Below are 11,210 nucleotides of genomic sequence, written 5' to 3'. Positions count from 1 at the left end.
AATCTCTGCTTCCCACCCCCAAAGTGCCTGTGAAAATGTAGCATATTTTGCTGGTTTGACTTTAAAAAAAAAGAAAAAAAAAAAGTCCTTTTCTCTTTAGTTCCATGGTGGAGGTGAGCCCTCATGGGAGTTCAGAATACACCTTTTAGAGTTCCTTTTTTTTTTCCCTCTGCTACATGAGGTGATTGAAAATAAATGTTGAAATGTAGAAGAAAATAGGTTATTTTTTAGAACTGGCATATTTCTAAGCATCCTACTTACCAAAAGCAAAACCTCTGGACATGTTAGCACATCTGTCCCAGGACTGTGCTCCTCCAGGATGCTCTAAACCTTTGGAATTTGGACTGATGTCTTGTCAGGTTCAAAACCATCTCAAGTTCCACACAAGTCCTCCTCTCGTGGTTATTCATTAGCATATTATAACAATTTTAGAACTTGCAGATCTTCTAGGAAGAAGTTTTTTCCTGTGAGGGTGGGAAGGCTCTGGCACAGGTTGTCCAGAGAAGCTGTGGCTGCCCCTGGATCCCTGGAAGTGCCCAAGGCCAGGTTGGACAGGGCTTGGAGCAACCTGGGATGGTGGAAGGAGGTAGAACAAGATGAGCTGTCACCTGAAGATGCTCATTTCTCTGAAAAGGAGTTTGCAGGGGAGAAGGCTTTTTTCTAAATTTCTCAATTAGAGAAAAAGTTGTGTAGGATCCACGGCTGTTCTTCACAGGGTAAATAACTGAAAGCTGTACACTAACCCCAGGGTATGGAATTGCTGCAGAAAAGAGTTTGTGAAATGAGAAGGAATGAGCACTTGAAGTCAAAGCTCACACTTTTACTATTGACAACAATTGGTGTTTAAAAGCCATGAGCCAGACTCAAAGACACAGCCAATAATACAGCAATAATATCTTAAACCTGGACATTTAATTTCTTGCCCTGCTGTTCCATTTGGGTTACATTTGCAAGTTTTCCTTCTCATCAGAGTATTTTCTCATTTCCTCAATGCCACACTCACCATTGCCTTGATTTCACTGCTGGTTTCAAGTGGCAGCACCTCAGCAATGTAATCCCACACAGGGCACTGTGGGACCCAGGAAGAGACCTGCTTTATCACTGTAAAATCAGAATTACTGCAGTCAAAGGTTCCTGCACATCTGCCAGCACTGACTTTCCATCAGATTTTTTTTCAGGTGGTCATTTCTCTGTCCTCACCTCACCTGAGCATTTCACACCAGAGTGACTTCACAAGGTGTGGCAGGAGATGTTTCAGGCTTTGCCAGATGGCCATTGCTTCAGGGCTGGGAATACCTGGGTGAGAGTTTCTCAGTTAATTCCATGTTTCTGTCAGGTCTTTCCAACCACCCCTGTCAGAGAATCCCTTTCTCCCTCTCTGACAGTCCTATTCAATTAATTTAAAACAAGAAACTAGACTCCAGCCTCACTACAAAGTCAGAGTGTATGTAATAATAAATCAGAAGCGTATTTTGGTTCGCATTTTCCATCTACGGATGCAAAGAATTTCACAAGAAATCTTGTGTTTGAAGCGACGCTCATGAAAGTGTTAACTTGAAAAAGGCAGCCTTGAAAAAAGAAACTGCTGGGGATTTGCCTATGATGAATGTAGGGCAAGATCAGCCACTGAGATTTCTCAGCATTTCTCGCATGATCTATTAAATGTGGTTGTCATGTCCCATCTGACACGATCTCCTTTTGGGGATAGTCAGGGCTTCTCCTGTTTCTGAAGACAGACTCAGCCCCTAGCACTGCCTCTACCTTCTAGGAAAGCACTGCCTTTGATTGAAGACCCAACATGAATCACAGTCTGCTCTCACCAGTGCAGAATTTTGTTATATGAATGAGCAAGAATTTCCTGTTAACCAACTCAGATTATTAGGTTAATTTTTTTGGTAATAAATAAAACAAAACAGTCACAGAGGATCAGCTGAGATGTGTGGCATGAGGCATTCTGACCCCAGATTTTGCCCAGAGCATCCCAAATGTTTCGCACTTACAGATGAGGAAAACACCCAAATATCTGTAGTTCAGAGCTTTGGCTTCTCATGGTCAGGGTGTTCTCTGATTCCTATGGTGACAAGTAACAGCTCAGCTCACTTGTTATCCCTGCTATCCATGGGATAACATGGATATTTGACTTTGCAGCAAAATGTGTGGTTTAGCTCATTAACATTCCAGTCATGAGAGTCATCTTGCTCATTATCATCCTGACAAGGGTATTTGAACAGCTGTCTTCTCCAGAAGGACATGACCAATCTCCATACCTTACAGATACAATATTCATTAGACATTTCTCTTTCATTCAGTGTTGCATTTACCTTTTGTCATGGACCAGCAGTTTTTAATTCTTGGTTTCCTACAGCTCTTTATCTTCTTGCAGACTGGAGTGGTGAACATGCCTGTCTGATCCAGCAGAAGCTGGTGTCTAGTGAGCTGGAAGAAATATGGCTAAATCAGAATTCAGCTGAAAAATAGTACTTCCTATAGCTATTGCAACACTGCACTGATTTTTTGTATGGTTGGGAAGACCTAAGATGTTATTTTGTTTTGGTGCTGCATTGTTTTGTTTAAGAAGAACCTGACAACTCTTTGCTACCTCTGCTCAGATGTGTCTTACATCTTTCTAGAAGGTGTCAAATTAACTGTTTGTATTCTGCTGGGATTGTGAATTTTCTAGGACATGAGCTGCTCCAGGTGATGACCCATTTTTGGCAAAAATCCTTTTTTCTCTTGACTCAAGGTGAAGAAGTTCCTCATGTTGGCACTTAAGCAAATGCCCAGAGTCAAATTGTCAAGCAGGGGTTGTTGGAGAATCCTTTTTGCCTGCTTGGGGGTATTTTAGCCATTTATTTGAATTGTGGTCCAGGGGGTCAAAACTCAGAGCCCAAATTCCCATATGTACAGCCTATGGTGGGGATTGGGCAATCATTTAATCTGCAGGACTGAGTTACTAATGATGAAACCCATCCAAGGCAGCTGGAAGGACACAGCAATGGGTGTAGAAATTAATCTGAAGTACCTCATCTCACTGACCAGCTCCACTTCATTCCAAGATATTGTTCCACCCCAAAGAACAGAATTCCGACAGAATTTCAGAGTGAAGTTGAGTGCAGGAAGAAGGGAAAGCTGTAGGGAAGGTGTTTTAAGATTGGGCTTTACTTCTCATTTCCCCACACTGGTTTGGTTGGCAATAAATTAAACCACTTTCCCCAGTTAGATTTCCTCTCCCCTGTCCAGCTGAGGAGCAGAGTGACAGAGTGGCTTTGGTGGACACCTGGTGTCCAGCTAGGGTCAACCTGTCAGAAACAAAATATTGGAATGAGAAATTTCAGCTACAGATTCACTTATGTCTCTTTTCCCTTCCCCACAGTCTCAGAAGAGTCTGCCCTCCTTGATTGTCTTATGTGTGTTCATCCACCTAACTGCAGGATTTTGGCTTTTAATTTCCTTTTTAAAATTTTGCTTAGGAACATGACAAACCACTGCCCCTGTGGAATTAGCTGCTTTCCAGTGTTACCAAGGTGCAAGGAGATACAGCTCAAGAACATAGTTTATGATGGGAAAATTAAAAAAAAAAAAAGCTGAACTTGCAAAGCCACGTGGGAGAAATGGGCTTTAATGAGGGCATGGACTCAAGTCTGCCAATTCCCTGCTTGAATTTCTCTCAATGTCAGCAAAGCACATTTGTGTTGAACTTTTTCAATTGCCTCGAGTTCAGCCCAGGATTAGCTTCGCACTAATCTTCAAAATTGGGAATGACCTTAGCATTTCCTGCTAGGTGAGCTCAGACACAAATACAGGAATCATCTGACTGTCATAAATTACCTCCACTCTCCTCTGTGTATGTGTGTGCATATAAGTAAATAAACAAATCCTTATGTTTTGTCCTTCTAAGGAGCCTGAGGAAGCTTTTTGCACTGCTAGGCTGACAAATTGAGGGTTTAATTTCCTATAGAGGCAATCAAATTTTGCCTGCTTTTAAATCCCCCTCCTCCTTTTCAGCTGCATTTCCCTCACTTCACATTGTCTCCAAGTGAACAACACATTTCTGTCCTCAGCATTAGATTCTGTATATGATGAATATCAGAGCAGGAGAATGTAAAATGTATAAAGACTGAAAAAAGACTCCAGTAAGGCTTTCCATGGCCTAAAATAAACCAACCAGTTGGTTACTGCATATCACATCCAAGCTCTGACCTTGCATTAGCCAACAAACCGGTTCCCAGAAGTGGAAATCTCTCAATGCCTAAAAAAATTTAAATAAAGTTAAGACCCTTATCCTGACCCATTCAGTTCTAGCACTACCAGGCCTTCTACTTCAGGATTTTGCAAAAATTTTATTTTTAAATTACAAACCAAACACCTTCCTTTTATTAGCTATTCCTAGTTCTGGAGTGGTTCCAAACGGGGAAGGGATATATCTGATAAGTCAAATAATCTGAGAATCAGCCTAAAATTCCCTTGTGTATATAAAAATATGCTTAATTTCTACTTTTGCCAAAAAGCATTTAATTATGTGCTTAACTCTGAGTCCCATCAAAGGCAATTACTGTGATGAGACCATTTGATATTTCTGTATGCAGCCCATCTACAAACTCGATATTAAGGTAAGTGCCTGAATCACATTTTCAAGAACACTCAAATATCAGCAAATTCTGGATGGAAATCTATTTGATGGACATAGAAATTTGGTTTTCTCAATTACAAGCTGGTTAGACAAAACAGTCCATGCAAACTTGGATTAAAATATGTTCAATATATTTTAAAGTCTTCATAGATAACTGCAATAATTTATAAAATGTCAGCTTAGTCAAAGCAACCACTAAGTCAGCTGTGGGCAACAACCTATAAGGAAAATGATGGAACAAGTGACTGGTGAAACTAAATCTATGTGGGATTATATTAAATGAAATTATGTTGCTTGTAATCTGTTATAGCAAAAAACCCTTTATTGTTAAACTTATTTAGATGAACAGAAAATATTGCAACAGTTGTTTCTTACAGTGAAAAAAATTACAAACCACAGATAGTGCAAAGAAAACTAAAAACAGATGGGGAGGTAGGAGTGAGCCATGAGCTGGATTCATCCTTGGCTGCATGTTGAGGTCAACAGCTTTCCAAGGAAAGTTTCTTACATGGAATTGCAGTGCTTGATCCAGTGCCACATCCAACACCTCGACATGCTCAGAGATGGGCTGGGGAAGGGTCTGGAGCACAGGTCTGGTGAGGAGCAGCTGAGGGGCTGGGGGACTCAGCCTGGAGAAAAAGTGCCTGAAGGGGGACAGGGAACAAGGGACAGCATGGGGAAATGGCCTCAAATTGTGCCAGAAAAGGTTTAGATTGGATATTGGGGAAGGTTCCTTCACCAAAAGGGTTGTCCAGCCCTGGAAGAGGTTGGCCAAGGCAGTGGTGCAGTCCCCAACCCCTGGAGGGATTCAAAAGTCATGTGGATGTGGCACTTGGGGACATGGGTTAGTGGTGGCCTTGGCAGTGCTGGGACAATGGTTGGGCTTGACAGTAAAGGTATTTTTCAGTATAAATTATTCTACTGCTGTAATTCTTGACTATTTGTCTCAGCACCAAGAACCTTCAGTGCCAGAAGACATTCTCCTGTGTTGGGTACTGTGGAAAGGAAGATTTTATCCACAGAATTTAAAAACCCAAAAGAATACAATTACCCTGGGAAACAGAGGAAAATAAAGGGATAGAACTGTTCAGTATGACAGGACACAGCCTCAAGAGGACTTGAGAATTTTCAGAGAACAGAAACACCTCTAGGAACACATTTACCTGTCCCAGTTACATTTGCCCTGACAGCATCCTGCCTTCCTGCCTGTCTAAAGGGTAGGAAAACATAACCTGTGGAGCATCCCTATATCTCTTTTCCAGCTGCTCATGGAGTTATTAGCTTAAAACAGATGCTGGGCATGTCTAAACACACCTAGGACATCTGAAGCTAGGGAAGATGAACCCCAAGTGATGGGAATTTGAATGAGAGTTTTGCCTCAAAGTCAAGGAGACAAGGCTGGTATTTTGTTTGTTTTTATTTTCAGGTATGTTAAGAAAACTTTTCCTTGCCCTCAACCACAATCCTTTGCCTGAAGGACGACACAAGCTGTCTGAATTCATGGATGAGCACAAGAATGGCTAAAGAGAACGAAGATAGCCCAGAGGGATCACAGGGAAGGATTATAAACTCAGTTCTGACCTTGCTGAGTTTGAATTGGTACATAATCACACAGAAGATGTTAGTTTGCCTGGAGGGAGACTGGAGTAGAGAGATCAATCTCTGAGCTTCCTGCTTAGAAGGGATGAACATTTTTCCTGAGATTTACCTAGAGGTGATTGACAGATCAAGATCAAGAAGGACCAAGGAAAATGGCCTTATAAAATACAGGAAATATTTACCATTCAGGAGGAGGAGGCAGGGTGGAAACAAGAGTCTGAACTCATTTTCTGATTCCTGGCTTGCTTGATGACCCCATGGCTACAGCTAAACTTTCTCTGGTGTAATCTCTTGTTGTCATTGTAGAGGGGTTCAGAGGTGCTCTAATGCAACTTCCAGCAGGTAAATATTGGGAGGTCTTCCTTGAAATTCAGGTGTTTTCCAAATGTTATTATCCTTGCTTGTTGAAAGTAGAAGATTCTCAGATTAGGAGCAGATTCATTTGTTGAGTGAAGTGTTTGCTTTCATTCTTGGAGGCTGCCGCTCCAGTGCTAAATTAAAAGGGGAGAAAAAAAAATTCTGCAGACCTGAGCTGCCTTTGTGAGGTCAGCTAAGAGGTCATCTAAATGTATTTTAAAATACAAAGCCTGCTGAGGCAGCTTTGGAGAGCTGGACAAGGTGGAAAGAAAGTTTGGAAATCCTCCACACAATGTCCCAAGAGCAGCCCTGTTCCCACACCACTCCTAGGAAGCCACCAGCTGACAAAAAGACACCAAAAAACATGTCAGTGATTAAACAGCTCAAGAACCTGGAGCAGAACTCCCTGGCTTTCTCTGCCCTGCTGGCTTTGTGCTCCTGCGCCCCTCAGCAGCACATTGGGATCTCTCTGGCTGGAGGAGAAATCCAGATGTGCTTCTTCTGGAGGTGGGACCCAGATGTGCTTCTTCTCCTGCTTTATGCAGTCTCACACTCTTAATTCATTGGTCTGCTTATATAATTTTTTCCCCTGAGGAACAACAAGGGCAAAATCCTCTCACACAGAAAATGTAAAAGGAAAAATAAAGAACTCAGAACTTGTGTAAATCAAGTTCTTCAGTAAGAGTCACATCTTTCTTCTCATTCAGCCCATCCATTTAAAGGCATTTAACTGAGAGGCTTATAGTAAGACTCAAAAGATCTTATGTTATCTCCATAGTCAAAAGAAGGAAGAAAAAGAAATTAATTGCTTAGAAAGTTTAAATTCACCCTTCGGGAAGTTTTTTTTTCCATCAAATATATGTGATTTTTAAAGTGTTTAGTCAAACTGTAGTACAATATATAATTTTAAAATAATGACATTTTTGCCTATTCCACCAGTGATTACTATCCTCCAGTTATTAATCAACATCAGTTATTAAACACTGATTGTCAAATGACTCCAAAACTGGGAAAAAAAGCTACCAACCCATGAGGCAAAACTTACTGGCTTTCAGAAATAAGGAATAGAAGTTGTTTTTTACATACACAACCACTGCTAACCTAAAAACAAGTGAAGGGAAGAGCATCTTTGCTATATGGGAGGTGATGGATAAATGCTAGAGAAGTGAGTAAACATCTCATGCAGAGAGAAAACAAAATGTTCATTCAGCTGTAGGTCATGGGACAGGAGTGAAAACTTAAGTAAAGGCAATAATAGCAAAGACAAAAATAACACAACTAATGCATTTGTAATAAAGGATGAATCAATATTAGCAGTGGTTGTTTGCAGAGGAGTAGAATATTACTGCTGTAGAAAACATGAGAAAAAGGGGAAAAAAATCACAGTAAACACGGAAAACAGAGAGAAACACAAATGAAAAAAGGGTCTACCTGGTAAGATGGTGAAACTGCTGCTTTCCTCTTGAGGGAGCTACTACTACTGCAGGGAGGAGGAGGTGATTTGTATCCCATGTGCAGAAGTGAAGAAGTGCAGAAGTGAAGGGACCTTCTCCCCATGGCGGTAAGAGCATCGTCTCCTTCTCCACCAGAAAAGCTGGATCCAGCCAGGGTTAGAACAGCTGCATCCCAGTTTCTGCTGGATCAGCTCTAAGACCTTGTGGTTTTTTAGTTTATAGCCACACAACCCAACCCTGAGCTGCCATCAGCCCTAGAAGAGCTGCGGCCTCCTCACCATCCCTTTATGTTCTCACCCCAGACCTTGTCCTTACACCTCACCAGGAGACACAGGTGCTAGAGCCACCTGTGTCTATCCATCCCACAGGTAATGGAGAGCTGGGAATTGGTGCCAGGTACAGCTCGTTCTCCTGATGAGCTGGGCAGTGTTAATCACCAACTGATTAATTAGTGCCTGGAGGTATTCACCCAACAACACCTTCAGGGAGGTCAGGGTTGGTAACAGATCTGTCATCTTGCAGCTCCTGTAAAAGCCTCTCAATGGGATCTTTCAAATTATTTATGATGTTGTTTTTTTATATTCCCAGTCTTTTATATAACAGTCTAGGAATGCTTGATCTGTGGATTTTTTCATATGTACCTAGAAATAAACATACATAAGCATGAACCCAAGTGTGCAGAGGAGAAGCTCTTGAAACCACTGCAAATTTGGTGTGCTGTCGTTCTGCCCTCAATCCCACCCGTTTCCATACAGTCTCATTTCCTGACTTGCTTTTTCAATACAGAATAATCATGGAATCATAGAATAGAATATCCTGAGTAGGAAGGGACCTACAAGGACCAGCAAGTCCAGCTCCTGGCCTTGCACAGACACCCCAACAATCCCACCCTTGCCAGAGAGCATTGTCCAAGCATTTCTTGAGCTTGGTCAGGTTTGGTGCTGTGACCACTTCCCCGGGGAGCTCTTCAGTGCCTCACCACCTTCTTGGGGAAAGAACCTTTTCCTGATATCCATCCTAAACCTCTTCTTCATGCCATTTCCTTGAGTCCCTGTTCACAGAGAGCAGAGATTGCTGCTGTCCCTCATGAGGATGCTGAAGACCATGATGAGTCTCCCCTCAGTTTCCTCTTCTCCAGGTTGAACAAACCTTCAGCCACTCTTCATATGGCTTCTCCTCTAGACCTTTCACCATTTTTGTGGCCCTTCTTTGGGTGTTATGGCTTTATAACCTTAATCCTGTTATCCAAATGACCTAGCTAAGAAAACTGGAGTGGCCAAAATCTAGCCTGGCTGGTTTCTAACTGCATCAGCATCCTGAGCTATCTCACTACATGATATTGCACAAAATACCAATGTTTCTAATAAATCTGCTGGTGCCAATTTGAAGATGAAGGCGGGAAAGGGAGGCTGGGAGTGAAGGAGAGAGAGTGACTGCAGCAGCTCTGGTTTAGCTGAGCTAAAGCACTGTGGGATTGCAGTCTTGGAGTGCAGTCAGCGTTGTACAGTGATTTACAGGCATCCTCACACACATGCACAGCCAGGAGCGTGTGTGGAAATAAATGTGCCAGAAAACCTTGGTCAGACAGAAAAAGCACTGTTAATAGAAGCTTTAGGGAATGACAGTACCTTGTCTGTCTGTAAAATTTCTGGCCCATAATGGCAGCTGAAAAAAATAATAAAATAAAAAGATAGGCTGGCCTCTGGAACAGAGGAGGCTGGCAAGGGAAATCTTCCCAATCTCAAAAAGTTCACGTGTGGAAATGAGGTGTGAGGCCTGCCATCAATCTGAGCTGGGGCTGATGGAACAAGGGAACGTGCCCAGGTTCAGGCAGCAGGGACAGCAGCAGATGATTCACAGCCACATGGCTCTCATCCTATTAAATGGAAATGAAGCATCGGCAGCTCGGGGGAGGACTGTGGCTGTGGCCATGAAATAGCAATGGCTGAGGGATTTTCCAATTATTCAAACAAGAGTGAGTGAGAAGGGCTGCCCTCCAGCTCAGAGATGCCATGAATGCTGTGGCCACAGTCACACTTTCAGAGGAGTTATTGACAAAACTTTATAAGCTCCCTCAGTTCAGTGCGGGTTTAACTCATAACTTTAGGGCTATGGGATATAGGGACTCATCTGGACCCATAAAAACCTCTCCCCTGCCCAGGAAAAAAGTTTGATCGTACTGGAAACCCACATTGGAGGTCTTCTGATTGAGGTCCAGTCTTCCAGGACCAGTGAAAAGTTCATCAAGATCAAGGGAAGAGTTTCTAGTCTTCAATCATCTTTGGCTCAGGCCCTTGATGGTCCATCTGTTCCAATGCATCTTCACAGTACGAAAAACATCTCCAGAGCAAGTTTGAGACCGTTGCTCTTGCTTGCCTTTTGTTTTTCATCCTTCACCATCCCTTCCTCATTCAAGTGAGGAATTAGGAGTCCTTAGATGCCACAGGAGGAGATGACAGGTGAGGTGCAGCCTGGACAGTGTGGAAACTGTGGACATGGAGCAGCCACTAACCCTGCCAGGGTGGGTGAACATGATGGCATTGGAGCAGTGAGTGTGTCCTAAAGCTGTTTCTGAGGTGATCATTTCTTAGCAGGACTGTAGGTACAAACACATGAAGGTAAATGCAGGTATTGCAAACCAAACCCACCTTTTAGGTTACCTCACCTTGCTAGGTATGGAGCAGTGCTGAGCCAGTTTTCTGTGAATTTTGTTGTCTCTCCCTCAGGGAGTTGCTGCCAAAGCTCACATACCTTCAATCAACAAAACCAAGCATCTTATACGGAAATGGGAGAGCTACACAAGATCAGATTAAATGGGGTTCAAAAAATATGTGGAAAGAAAACGCCTCCCACAAAACTTGACCATCCTCAGCTCAAAATTCATATTAACAGGAGAAATAATGAGATTTCTTTTCACAGCTTTCTACTCACCTCTCTTAGGTCTGGTAAAAGGAATTGCTGAGGACTTGTTGCTGCTCTTTTCCTCTGTGTCTATTCTCCCATCTTTACTGTTTGGATGATACATCAGATCTTTTTATTTTTTTTCAAATGGAAGCAATTCTATTTAAGCTCAAGGCTTGACTCGCAGCCAGCAGAAGCCATTCAATGGGTGAAAAGATTTTCAGCCTTTTCTTTCAATCCACCTTCACAGCCCTGCTCTGCCAGGCCAT

At 42.5% G+C, this 11,210-nt stretch overlaps 1 long non-coding RNA gene across 1 annotated transcript; it reads right to left on the bottom strand.

Moving 5' to 3' along the window:
• Positions 1-426: 426 nt before the first annotated feature.
• On the bottom strand, positions 427-8,785 carry LOC146438636 (uncharacterized). The gene is made up of 4 exons (XR_014851868.1): positions 8,018-8,785; positions 6,412-6,720; positions 2,322-2,436; positions 427-1,296 (listed from the first exon to the last, which is right to left on the bottom strand). It is a non-coding gene; the product is annotated as an uncharacterized LOC146438636 (long non-coding RNA).
• Positions 8,786-11,210: the final 2,425 nt, after the last annotated feature.

This window comes from Lichenostomus cassidix, chromosome 4 (assembly GCF_008360975.1).
Source record: "Lichenostomus cassidix isolate B80296 chromosome 4, HeHo_3.0, whole genome shotgun sequence".
NCBI lineage: Eukaryota > Metazoa > Chordata > Aves > Passeriformes > Meliphagidae > Lichenostomus > Lichenostomus cassidix.
This window is presented reverse-complemented; position numbering and strand designations above follow the sequence as displayed.